At 51.1% G+C, this 13,891-nt stretch overlaps 1 long non-coding RNA gene across 8 annotated transcripts in view; it reads right to left on the bottom strand.

The window, feature by feature from the left end:
* The window catches only part of LOC114487082 (uncharacterized), a 38,196-nt gene extending 24,323 nt beyond the window's left edge, over window positions 1–13,873 (bottom strand). For 5 of the 8 annotated variants that reach the window (XR_003681700.2, XR_008618471.1, XR_008618469.1 and 2 more), the window contains exons 1-5: window positions 10,610–13,873; window positions 9,767–10,510; window positions 4,795–4,860; window positions 4,394–4,664; window positions 3,661–3,723 (exon numbers count right to left, since the gene is read on the bottom strand). This is a non-coding gene — a long non-coding RNA (uncharacterized lncRNA). The remainder of the gene's footprint in view (window positions 1–3,660; window positions 3,724–4,393; window positions 4,665–4,794; window positions 4,861–9,766; window positions 10,511–10,609) is intronic. The other 3 variants (XR_008618468.1, XR_008618467.1, XR_008618470.1) reach the window with 3 other exon arrangements.
* Window positions 13,874–13,891: the final 18 nt, after the last annotated feature.

Raw genomic sequence — 13,891 nt, forward strand, 5'->3', positions numbered from 1 at the left:
GATAGGGAGGGTGGGAGGGATACGCAAGAGGGAAGAGATATGGGAACATATGTGTATGTATAACTGATTCACTTTGTTATAAAGCAGAAACTAACACAACATTGTAAAGCACTTATACTCCAATAAAGATGTTAAAAAAAGAAAGCAAGCATAAACTGTCATGTCCCAGAAAGTGGGGAAGAGCGATGGGGTTGGTAAAAGGTGTTTCCTAGCACACCTATAGTCTGTGTCTCAGGCCTGCATTTCCAGCTCCAGCCTGGCAAATCCCTAAGCTGAAGCCAGTGTGTCCAAGAGGTGACCTTGTTTGTCAACACACGCCAATTTCCGACACATCAGCGATTTGGGCTGATGCGAAAGGCATCCCCTGTACCCTGGGGACTGTGGATTTGTTGATGTTTTCTAACTATCAGGATCCCATCCCGAGTTGGCATCTGGGTCACTGCTAGAAACGGGCCGAGCAATGTCCGTTAGTGTCCAGATATGTCTTGATGGGCCGTTTTCTATCTTTAAGGACGATGGCATTTATTGACATGAACATGCTCTTTTGGGCACCGACCTATGTTCTGTCTGCAAGCAAATGACTCATGCAGGAGACACACGGCACCCCTGGTCAGCTGCCTGCAACATGCCAGTCTTGGCCACAGGTTGACAAAGCAAATGTAAAAGAAACGACCCTAGTCCAGACCCTGTACTAAGAGCCTTTATTGTGTTACCTCATTTAACCTTACAAAACCCTATAAGATGGGCCCTATCAATTGTCCCATTTTACAGACTAGGGAAGCAAGGCTTAAAGTGACTTGCCCAACCTCACAGGGCTGGTGAGCAATTGGGCCGGGCAAAGTCAGGACTAGGGAGGCAAGTAAGATGCTCAACTTACGTGTACAATGTAAGGGGGAGCCCCAAACTCAGTAATCAGGGCAAAGAATGTGTTTCTAAATGCCATATTTAGAAAATCAAAATGAATGAAAAAATCCGTAATGAACAAAACATCAAAATTCTAAATAAAGACAGGATCTGACCTTGTACTTGGCAGAACTCAGCCTTACTTGCCTGACCCCGATCCCAGCCCTGTCGGATCCTGTCCCTGCCCTGGCTGGGATTTGAACCCAAGAATAGCTGAGACCACAGCCCGTGCTCTGACCACTTTTCTGTGGTCCCCACCTGGCTCCTTTGCTAGAGGGGAGCTGGGATGCGCTCACCGTGGTTGTCAAGGATGGTGGCAATCTGAGCTGATTCTCCCACCCGCTCACCCTTGGGAAAGTCATACCCAGGCTGGACTGAGAGGGACACCTGTGATGGCCAGACATCATGCGACGTGGTCCCTGACCCTTGCCACCAGCCGAGGACACAGTGGATAGCATAAGTCCTAGTTAAGGGAGAGGGCATTTCCCTGAGCAAATCAGTATCAGTCAGCCTATAAGCAGATTTTCCTAAATGCCCTGACTCAGTTCTGATGGGCACAGGGTCCCCTGGCAATCGGCTCTTCCCAGGTGACTGTGACGTCACCTCTCCCTGAGCAGCCCACTCCCTGCAGGTGCCACTATGGACTCAGGGACTCTGCTTCTCCCAGAAGAGAAATTCCTTTGCCCAGGTCGATTAGAACGCCGTCCTCCTCTTAAACTTCTTGCTCCTGCGACGAAGCAGCTGTCAAGCAATGCTCGCTGTGCCTTTTGCACCCAGCGCTGACTGCAGCCCCATCAGTCCAGGACAGGAGAGCAGCTTCAGTGGCCATGGACCAGATGCTCAAACCACACGGGGAGGGGAGGGGGAGAACACGCCATGAAATTGTCATTTCCCCTGCCTCCTTTCCTTTCCCACCCACATATGAACTTAGTATCATATTAACTCTTACAGCCTCTCCTTGTATACAGCATGTAACACTTTAACACTCCGACTCCAATATTCAAGCAGTAACAAAATGTTGCTTTCTTTAAATGCCATCATGAGATCAAGCAGGGTGCTTTGCTGTGATGTGAGGCAGCCTTTTTCTGGGATCCACAGGGATGTCTGTTCACCCTCTGAGCTCCCTCCTCACTCACGTTACAGACTCAATTTCCCTCTCATTTCACTGCCACCTTCTCTGTTGAACACTTTAATTCTCCCAATTCTTAAAGGGACCCTGGAGCTATTGCCAGAAAGTCCTTTCTCTTTCTTCTTAAAGCCACAGACATGATTTTCTCAATGTTTTCTTCTGCTAGGAGCATTATATATCCTTCATTTATTCATCCAACAGCTACGTGCTGTTGACCGAGAGCCAGGTTCAATGCTGTCTTGCGGATTTCCCTGACAGCAGCCCCGTCTCTGAGGGCCTAGCTGACACTCTCCCCAAAACACATCTGACCTTAGACGTGAACCCTAGTCAAGGGGGATCTGGGGCGTTAACAAAAGAGAGAACAGTCTAATCTGTCCTGAAAACAGCTGAGCTTAACAACAACAAATGAGAATGTCCTTTTCTGAAGACAACTAAACAACTGTTCCAGCAAATACCAGTCAGTAAGGAAGGCCCACGTGTAGGTACACACATTTCTAGCTTGTCCTGGTTAGACTCCTAGTTAGAACAGGTGGGTTCTAAGACCAGCTGTGCCGCTCCCTAGTGGCATGGAGCTGGTCCACGTCACAGCTCTGCAAAACCCCAATGTCCTCACTTAAACATCTCAAGGCCCCTCCCCACTTCAACAGTCTTTGAAGGAGATCTTCCTCCTTGCTTGGAATGTTTGATGTTCAAATTAAGTGTACCATGCAAGAACCTTCCACGGTATGATTACGGAAAGAAACAAGCTGTAATTTACGGAATTCCTAGTATGCCTATTTGGAATAATATTCCACATTAGTTTACAGCATTGAAAGTTCCCAACAAGCATGGGAGATAAATATTCTTTTCCCCGTTCATGGAGGAGGGAACAGATTCAAAGAAAAATACTGAGTCTATGATGACAAGGTTAGCACTTGGCACAGTTGAGACCTGAAATGAACCTTGTTCTAAATCCTTTGCTCTCAACATGCCTAGTTCCAGAGTGCTGCTGGTTATTAAAACAGGACTGATTCTTCAAAGGCAAACCACTCATTCAGGCTTTTTCATATTTCTCTTCCTTCCTGTTCTCCTACTTTCTAATACTGGTTTTGGCTTATTAACCTCTCCAGCAGAGGTTTTGTGGGAATGGGAAAAACCCTAAACTCTTAGTGATTTTCTAGAGTCCTCAGAATAAACCACATCAATGTACCCTACTAAGCTCAAAGTAAATGCATGCCAACTCATCTGTTATTAGCTGGATCCCCCAAATGTCCAAGACCACCCCAACTGCACCCAAGAGGAGAGAAAGTGTGGACGGAAGGAGATGGCAGTCTTAACATATTACAGCCGAAAGCCTGCACTTTTCAAGGTTTACAAAATACACGAAGGTGTAATCATGCTGCAAAGTCCCCTCCCAGGGCTGTGGAAGGGACCCACTGAAATGAGGGGCACCTAAGCTGTATCTTCAGCAGCTGCAGGTAAATGCTTCTCCAGCCCCACCTTGCTCAATGGTATTTTTAAATGAGATTTATTCTCATTTTCATCTGGCTACAGGTGCATTCATTTTTTAAATGGAAATAATGATTGCTATTAAATATGGCCTAATTTTCCTGTTATTACTATCATACATGATAGATTTCACTTCTTACCTGAAAATGGAGTTCTTTGAGTCTAATTATTTTCATCCATCACGTAACCAAAGATCTTCAGAGCTGGAAAGAAACAGAACTCCTTGAATCTACAAACCTGGATTCTCAGGGATGAGAAAACTGAGGCCCAGGCTAACGCTAGAGAGACAGACACTCGTCTGTAGAAGAACCATGACAATGACCTTGGCCAGTGTTTAGTGTTTCCTCTGGGGAAGGAGAAGGACAGGCGTGCTCACCATTCCCAGAGAAGTTGGCGTTAACTGGGGGATTTGTATGCACTGAATGCAAGATCATATCTGATAAAAGTGAAATTATTATCAGAGGCAAGAAGTGTGATCTCATTGTTTCAAGCACTTTTAATGTTTAATATAAGAAGTTATACAACCTCATCTATCAAGGTGAGGCTCCCGCCGCTTGGCCCCCCAGGCTCTCCTGAGCCAAGGGGCTGTCAGTTCTGCTGAGAAGCCCCTTGGGGGCTGAGAATTACGCAGTTTGAAGAAACTTCCAAAGGCCCTCCATTTTTATCCCTAGTTTATTGTTTGGGGCCAGAAGCACTATAAAACTTTACTACAACAGGCAGGGACAGTGTGCTCTATAAAATGCGTGTTTGTGTGGGTGAGTGGGTGGGCGTGTGTGTGTTTGTAAGTGGGACAGAACATAATGTTTCTGAGAATAGAAATACAAAATAGTTGAGTTAATCCTAGGAGGAAAATGATCAACCCAATATACTTACTTCTCAAATTAACTGCATTCTCCAAAATAAACTTTTAGTTCAAGTTTTTGAAGAAGTCTTCATAAAGCCAGAAATTCTAGATGATGACTCCATGCAGATATCCAGGTGCAAGTGATTTATTGCTCTGGTCATGGTCTGAAGTGAGAAGGAATCGTGTCCAAATGACCTCCAGGAGACTACGAAGTGGGACAAAGGAGCGGGGGTAGGGACCCTACTTCCACGCTCAGGGTTTTCAGACTTTTCTTCTTCTTCTGAAAGTCATGGGACCTTTCTCCAAATGAAATGGTACAATAAGCTCAATAGGTAAACACAGCAGAGGGAAGCTGTTCTAGCTCAAGCCAGGGCGAAGGCCCTGTCCCCAGCTCCCCCTACACACATGGACACACAGATATGCCCCTCACCCATGTTCTGGTCCACACGGCATCTCTGAATCCCCAGCAGCCCTTGAAGCGCCGAGTTTTGAAAACCTAGGGAATAAGCAATGCAGATACACACAAGTGATGGAACGGAAGGATTCTGGTAGTCTCGAGTGGAAATCACAGCCATAGAATAAGATTTAATCATAAAATAAGCTTCTTGCAAAAACTTATTTCAAACTCGGAAAGATCAAAGAGGCTGGAGCAGCGCTGTCTAGTGGAACGTTGACAAATGTCAATAGAACGTTTTGGAAATATCCTGTGTCCATGCTGACCAATACATTAGCCCCTGGCCATGTCTGGCCACTGAGCCGTTGCTGTGTGGCTGGAGGACTGGGAACTTAAATTTTTTATATTATGTAATTTTAATTGACTGAAATGTAAATTAATCTAGCCACATCTGGCTCGTGGCTACTACATTAGACAATGAAGTGCTACAGCATTTCTCTTCTGCAGGTAAAAATACAAGCACAGACTCTGCAATGACACACGTCTACCCTTCCTGTGGAAACATCTAAGAGAGCAGATCATTCCATTCTTCTTTTTCTCTTTATTCCACCCAAAGGAAGTCCCAGACCAGACCCCTTTCCTGTTAGATTTCTACTGTTGCTGTTTACGAAAGACTACAGGCAGGGTGGCTTCCGACAACACAAATGAATTCTCTTACGTTCTGGAGGTCAGAAGTCCAAAATGAGTCTCCTTGGGCTGAAGTCAAGGTATTGGCAGGGCTGCATCTTTTCCGGAGGCTCTAGGAGAGAATCTGTTTTCTTCACTTTTCCTGGTTCGCGAGGTCGCCCGCAGTCCTTGGCTTGTGGCCGCTCTCTCTGTCTTCAAAGCCAGCAGTGGAGCATCTTCAGATCTGTCTCTGCCCCGTTTCCACCAGCACTTTCCTTCTCTGGTTCTCTCTGACCCTAACCCCCCTTCTTCCCACTTACAAGGGTCCTTGTAATTACTTTGGGCCCATCTGGACAAGCCAAGATAGTCTCCCGCCTCAAGAGTCTTAATTTAATCACAACCACAAAGTCCTTTTTGCCATGTTAGGTAACATATTCACAGGCTCCTGGGCCGTGGGCATCCTTGGGGGGCCCCTTATCCTGCCTACCGCATCTTTCTTGTGGATTACCTTGAAGTAAGACCAGTACCTTTTGTCAAATTCACAAAAACTCAGCTTCTAGAAGGTAGCCTTGGTGAGTAAGCCTTCACTCAAGGTACCGACAAGTGAGTTGAGGTTTTCTCAGTGTTCTTTGGTCTTGTCTGGTGGTTCTCCAACTTCACCCAGCACCACAATCACCCAGATGGCTTGTTGAAACAGATTGTTGGATGTGAACCCCAGAGACTCTGATTCAGGGGGTCTGGGCGGCCCAAGACCAGGTAAGATTTCTCAACCAGGTAAGATATTTTTAACATACATCCACAAAGTCTTTGACACTCCTCCCTGCAAAAGGTGGACTGGATTTAGTGACTCGCTTCTAACTGTATCTGAGAGACGTGATGGTGTGTGATTTCAAGACAAGGTTCTAGAAGGCACAGCAGCTTCTATCCTCTCTGTGTCTCTGTCTCGGGCTCTTTGTGTCTCTCAGATCACACACTCTGGGGAAGGCCAACCTTCCTGGGAGTCAGCCGCCTTGGAAGATGTCACTCCAGCCCTGGTCGAGCCTTCAGATGACTGTAGCTCTGGCCAACACCTTGTCTGCACCCTCATGAGAGACCCTGGGTCAAGATCTCCCAGAGAAGTCACTCCTAAATTCCTGACTCATAGAAACTGTGAGAAATAATAAATATTGATTGGTGTTTAAAGCCACCAAGTTTGGGGGCAAGTTGTTACACATAACAGACAACTAATACGTCTGGGGCTGCTGAGGCCACTGGTCTGAAGATCACCTTTTGGGACCCACCGGTCCAGCCTACATGCTGTGGAAGGCATAGGCTCGTCCCCTGCCTGCACTGATAATGCACAGAGAGGCAGGGGAGGGTCATGCTCTCGGGTTTATACATCTTCTCTTTTCTGCAGACGTCTTCGGTTTCCACCAGTCACTCTTTTGTGGAAGTACTTTTTCGGAGAAGAATAACAGCAACATGTCAACAGTTAGCTGGACTCCAGAAGCCTATGTCTGTCTCCTCAGCCGTAAAAAATCTTCTTCACGTAGGTGAAGAACCAGACGGCTCTGGGGAGAGGAGGAAATCATTCAAACACTAGACCATCGCTCGCCCTCACACTCTTTCCAGTATGGAGGTGAACAAGGTCAAGAAAAAGAAAACACAAAAAAAATCGAAGCTCTTGACAGGAGAGGGAAAGCTAGCACCAGGTGCCAGGAGAGCAAGGGGCTTCCAGCTGTCTGATAACGAGAGACTGAAAGTCCCCTCACTGTGTCCGAGAGGCCAAATCCTGACCCAGCTGTGGAGGAAACGAGGAGTTTACGTTATCTGGGCTGTCGGTGAGAGCTGAGTGGACACACACTTCCTGTCTGCTTCTCCCCAAAGCTGAGCAAACTCTTCAGCAAAGATGCTCCTCCAGGGGTTGCGCTGGCTGTTTACTTTCCCAGTCAGCAGATGCGGGCCAAGAAAGGAAATACAGCTCCAAGAACGAGGGAGGGGAAGTGGTCGTGAAGACAGAGAGCCACAGGGAAAGGATCCTGAGACCAGGAACAGAGTGATGCTGGCTCTGCGAGGCGGGCCGTCTCTGGTCCCGGCAGCGCCAGGCAAGCTGGCCAAGCAGACTCACATCAGTGGTCCCCGCTCCATTTGATGGGATTTCTCTGGCTTTCCCATTTATTTTGTAGATACTTAAAACATGATGACATATGATTCCACTTATAAAGAAAAACTCCTAGAAAGGCAAAACTAGTATCGAATGACAGGAGGCAGAAAAGCAGTTGCCTGGGGCCAGCGCTGGGGGGAGGGGTAACCACAAAGGGCCAATGTGAGAACTTGGAGGGTGATGGAAATGTTGGACATTTTGACTGTGGTAGTGGCTACACGGGTGTATACATTTGTCAACAGTTATTGAATTGGGTGCATTTTATCGTACATCAGTTATGTCTCAATAATGTTGATCTTAAAAAAAGAAGTGTGACCTATGAGGAGTCCTCTGATGGGGTTGTCAATGGTTGGTTTGTCAAAAACAAGAGTTATCTGGTAGAAGAGGGATGCGACCATTTAGATTAGGCTCAAAGGATGGGGCTCAAACAAATGCATACAAATTGTAGGAAGCAGATTTCTACTCAATGTATTCACATCAATCTTTGTTTAACACAGTTTTATTGAAAGCACTATGTGTAAAGGTTTTTGACCCTCAGATACGCATGAATAACTTAGCTTCTCTGTGGTTCAAATTAATTTCTGTTCAAAGAGTCAATTTTGCAGAGAGTGGAGTATCAGTTAATTAGAGGTTGCCCCATTTTCCCTGGGGTCGCGTCTGAGTTCTAGTAGGTTTTCTTAGTGCCGAGGCATTCAGGGCATATGGAGGCTTGAAGGCGAGCATCTCCTGTAACAGCCACATCTTCCCATTCTGACACCTGGTCACGACCCCTCCTAGGCGGCTGCAGTGCACGCGACCTCCCTGGGCCCCTGCACCACACCTGAGCCACATCAAGGGGGAGCCTCATGGTCCCTCAGCTACTTCTGTGCCATGGCAGGGACAGGGGAGACACACAGAGCCCTTGGCGAGTCTGTCCCCGGCCCATCTGCCTGGACAAGGCACAAAGGCACAACGTGCGCGTGACAGGGCTACCTGCAGGACTCTGCCTTGCAAAGTAGGCCACAGGGCCCCTCCATTCTTGGGTCCCCAAACAGCCTGAAATTAGCACTTCAGCATTAGCGTAGTGGTTGAGAGCAGCAACTCTGGATCTAGACTCCCTGGGTTCATGTCCTCTCTCTGCCAGTGGCTAGCTGCATAACCTGGGCAGACGGTCAGAGAAGTGAACAGATTCACTGATGATCCAGTTTGTGGCAGTGGTTCAATCACAATTCAGGTCTTCTTATTCCCTAGTCAGGTTCTTTCTCCAAAAAGCACACACTACCCTCTTGGTGAAATTAAAGAACACTCGTTTTTTGCCAGTAGATGATGTGATGTTTAATTTTATGTATCCCTGTGGCTCTGTCCCAACGCCCAGATGTTATTATATATATGCCATGTCCAGAGAGTCTGCAGGCTGAGCTCCGCTGGCATGCTGAGGTAGTCAGACCTCTCTCTCTAGGTAGAGTCTCAGGGCCTCGCTCCCTCCATATGACCTCTCCACATGCCCCTCCAGCGGTCTCCACTAAGGTAGTGTCACCTCTTACACAGAAGCTCAGAGCATCCAAAAATGCAAAAGCAGAGGCTGCTAGGCCTTCTTAAGGTTAGAGCCCAGAATCAGCAGAGTGTAAATTCCGTCACAGCTTACTGGTTACGATAAAGTACAGGACGAGCCCAGATTTAAGAGGCGGGCACTCCCCAGGGGCATGGATACCGGAAGGCAGGGTTTACTGAGGACTTTATTTTATCAACAGCCTGAGTGGGCCATCAGGCAAATATTTCCTTCAGCCGTGTCACCAGAAGAGACGTTGCGACCTACTGGCTTTAAAACAATGAGCCGTGGGAGGCACCAAAAAACCAGGGTGATGAGATGGATGTCCTCTCTGACCCACAGACTCAGTCTCGTTAAATCCTAGAGGCACTTGTGAATGCTCTCTTTTCTCATTAGCCCTCCGCATCTATCATCTCTGTCTGTATCATTTTACTCTCCCTGCCCAGATTAACCTGGTGCCACTTACTACATGATTGACTGAAACCAGATCCTCACTGAAAACGGGGAATGGAGGATTAGAGTAATTAACCTGGTCCTTCGGGCAGGCTATTTCCTATATTAGGTATTAACGTCTTCATTGTATCACTCAAATAATCAGGGGAAAGTTGGAGCGTTGGATACGTGACCCCAAGATAGCCGTCACTCTCCGCTGGCTTTTGCGACCGGCTCACCTGCTAGGTGTTGGCAGAGAAACCTCCTTAGTTCTCAACTCCAGGTACAAGAAGCGCATCTGAGCTGCCATGTCATCAGCAGTCCTTGAGACGAGCATCTAGGAGGCCCCGAGGGCCAGGAGGGCAGGACAGGTAGGCTAGGAAGCACACACATTGGGGGCGTAGCCACGGGATCCCAGGCGAGCCTGCGGGATCACCAGGCCGCGAGGCCTCCCAGGCAGCTGGGTGGTGCTACAAGCAGTCCGCGCTCAACCAGAACCTCCTCCAAGACTCCGAGCTGAACGCCGCCCCGACTTGGCTATTTGGTGGTGCCTCTGAGAGCCCAAGAAAGGCAAGCCTTGAGGACTATATTTCAGACCCATTCCTGGCAGAATGGCTCCTGGCAAGTCTAAATTTAGATCTCTGAGCGACAGTTTCAGAAACAATGTCCTTACATGACACAAAATAAACGGGGCATCAGGAGAGAGGGGCCAGCTCCGCACTCACGTCCGTCTGTACCCATGTGGGATGTCTGTCCCACACGTCTGTGTGCCGGGCACTTGTCGCAGGCTCGGCCCTGCGGAAGAGGAAGGGGGCACCTCAAAGAGGAACAGAGCTGGCCCTGCTTCAAGAAACCCTCAGTCCAACAGAAGTGGGTGCTTCTTACACTCCCAGGGTCCAATCTGGCTTCACAGTGGGCAGAGGCCGCCAAACGTGCTGGAAGGCTGTACCGAGGGAAGGGAGAGTCGGCCAGATCAGACGTGCCTGGGGGGACAAAGACGGGGCAGAATAGAGACCTGACGGGGGGGGGCGGGGAAGAGCGCCCTGCTTACAGTTCTACGGCTCCTCACCTTCTTGTCTCACCTGACAACGCGCCCCTCAGCCATGAGCGTTGCTACCTCCATTCTGACAATGAGGACACTGAGACCAGAGAGGTGGAGTGATCGGCTTCAGGTCACACAGCCAGCTCAGGGCAGCACTGCGCTGGGTCTCAGCAGTCAGGGCCGCAGAGGGCCTGCCGCAGGGAGACCGGGGGGAGGAGCGTGGTCTTCTCACCCAGGACAGGCGGCCTGCCCAGACCAAGAAGCCAAAGTGCTTGGAGGGGGCGCTGCCCTGAGGGTGAAGGCGGCCCCCTGGCCGTCTGCCCAGGGGAGGTGGGCACATTGGCGCTGGGGACAGCCGACCACTCCCTTCCCGGACAGCAGCACCCGCCGGCCTGACAGCGACAGAGGACGCATCCACGCCTGACAGCACCACGTCCTGCTGAGGCCCTCCACGGATACGGCGCCCATGGCAACCAACCAGAGGGCTAGGGCACAACCCCTAAAGCCCCGCGGGGTGGACGCAGGCAGAGAACTGACAGCAGTGGGCCGTCCTCCTTACGGAGCTCTGACTCTGGTCCGGGCACCAGCCCACCCGCTGCAGGTGGGTCACCTGCTTAATCCACCCACCACATCTCTCACCGTCCGCTTTAACCGCCGAGGAAACGGCCGCGGGCCTTGAACCTGCTTAAGGAGAGAACTAAGCCAGGGGACAGGCAAAGGGTCTGAAGCCAGGTGTCTGACACCAGCCCCCAAGCTCTGCCCTCTTCTGTGTCCTAATTCCCACCCCGGCCCCCCAGCAAGTGGCCGTGAATGCGAACGAGCGTCAGACTGGAAGCTCCTGGAGGGCAGGAATTGGCGTCTGTCTTGCTCACGGATGTAGCCCGTCTTCTCAAGCACTGCCAGGCATGTGGTAGGCTTTTTTTTCTCTTTTTTTGCGGTACGCGGGCCTCCCTCTGCTGTGGCCCCTCCCGTTGCGGAGCACAGGCTCCGGACGCGCAGGCTCAGCGGCCACGGCTCACGGGCCCAGCCGCTCCGCGGCACGTGGGATCCTCCCGGACCGGGGCGCGAACCCGCGTCCCCTGCATCGGCAGGCGGACTCCCAACCACTGCGCCGCCAGGGAAGCCCACGTGGTAGGCTTTTAATGAATATTTGTTGAGTGAAGTAAAGAGCTGGGAAACCACCCTGAGATGTCAAGGCTGAGTTGGCCCAGAGACTTGCCCCCAAGCATTGGTCTTGCGGCTTGAAATTCAGATTTCCCTTAACGAGACCGACTAGCCAAGGCCCTCGCGGGTGTGGCTTTACATACAAGGTGACTGGCAGTCAGCCCACCCTCAGACAGCCCCCCCGCCGTCACCTCCGGTCACTTCACTTAACCTCCAACAGCGCAACCTCTCCCCTCTGGAGACCGCAGGCTCACCACGCGCCACAGATCTTACATCTCCCTGTAAACCGTGAGCAAAGTCAGTGCCGCGTCCACAGGTGGCAGAGGCCCCGTGCTCTGCAGAGCTGCCGCCGCCTGCCCCAGGGCGGCCTCGGGCCTCCCCCGCTCAAGCACGTCCCAGGGACAGCGAGGGGAATTGGCTGGAGACGGCAAACGGCCTGAGCAGCGAGCTCTCCTCCCGCAGCGCTGCTGCACCAGAACCACACAATCCGTCAAGCGAGTTTGTTTTGCCCTCCAGATAAACGAGGAACCGAAGGCTGGGATAGGGTCTTAGTGTTCCAGCCGGTGTCAGGCCTGAGCCTCTGAGGTGGGAGAACCGAGTTCAGGACACTGGACCACCAGAGACCTCCTGGCCCCATGTAAGATCAGTTGGCAAGAGCTCTCTGAGAGATCTCTCTCTCTCAACGCTAAGACCCAGCTCAACTCAACAACCAGCAAGTTCCAGTGCTGGACACCCCATGCCAAACAACTAGCAAGACAGGAACACAACCCCACCCATTAGCCTAAAATCATACTAAGTTCACAGCGTGAACGCTGCCAGTCTTCTCTGGCACTGCTCAGGACTGTTTAAGGGGTAACAGAAGCACGGATCCAGGGGCCTCTGAAGTCACCTGACGCAGGGGTGTTTCAACTTTGCGGGTAACGGAATCCTTCTTGCAAACACAAGCTTACCCTGAAGTCCAGCACGGTAATATCCGACTCGATTCGATTCTAAACATCTTCTAACATACCACGTACTGTATTACACGAACAAAGCTCTCAGGGCTGTGGACGGGGAGCTGTGGCAGCTGCCTCCCCAGCCCCAAGCCCTCCTTCACCTTCCGAGCAGCAGAGTTCCAGAAACACGGGTCTCCTCTGACCCCTCCCCGCAATGATGGCAAACAAAGGGCCTGAGAAGGGAAGGGACTCAGCCAGCGTCGTCCCAGAGCAGCGAGTAGTGACTCGCCCGGGCCGCTCCTGGCTCAGGACTCCGCGTCTCTCCACAGCCCACACCCGTCTGCCCACCAGCCACGAAGGACACGCCAGCCCGGGGCAACTCCGCGCAGGGAAGGCCGCCGCCCGGTCCCGAAGGCCGCGGGCAGGCTGTGGACTCACGCATCGTGCTAACAATCCCCACAGCCCGCGCCTCATTCAATGTGCAGCCGCGTAAAGGTGATGCAGTTCACTTTATCATAAAACCTGAGCTCTGGCCTGAGAACCCCGACTGCACCCTGCTCCAGACCTCGGGCCTCTGCTCTCACCAGCCTGGGCCTCCTGTCTCCACATGTGTCCTTTAATGGCAAAAGGACGTGCAAACACAAACAAAGCCTCTGTTCCAGGCTTTTATTTATGCAGGCAGATCAGAGACCGGCCTCGCAGAAATGACACCCTGGGCCTGGCCTTGGACGGACGGCTCCCCCTGTATGGTGTTTGCCGAGGTCCCAGCCTGTGACGCGGTGACTGTGATCGAGAAGCTTCCTCCAGCTTCAGCATGCAAGGAGTCTGGAAGAGATAGGACACAACCCACTCTTCCCCTCCCCAGGTGGAGAAGTCCTTGCCCGAATTATCTCCCAAGAGGCAGGGAAAGAAGTGTGACCTGCCGTCCCAGCCCTGCGTCGGGGCTCCCGCGAGAAGGAAGGCTTTAACACATCAACGCTGCAGAAATGCCTCCAAGCCCCAAATGCCCCTGCTCCAACAGGCCTGTATTCTCTTTACCTTCTCAGCTCCAGCTACTTTAGAAAAGCTTCCGTGTACAGCTGGAGCCCTGGCATTTTTTCCTTCTGTCTCTTCCCCGTCTGCCTGGTCTCAGCGGAGAGCCTGGTGCCAGAGGCTGAAATGGGAAGCTCCTCTCCCGGACCCTCCCCCTCCCCCTCCCCTCCCCCCATCCCCCCTCCCCCCTC

Source organism: Physeter macrocephalus, chromosome 11 (genome assembly GCF_002837175.3).
Source record: "Physeter macrocephalus isolate SW-GA chromosome 11, ASM283717v5, whole genome shotgun sequence".
Classification (NCBI taxonomy): domain Eukaryota; kingdom Metazoa; phylum Chordata; class Mammalia; order Artiodactyla; family Physeteridae; genus Physeter; species Physeter macrocephalus.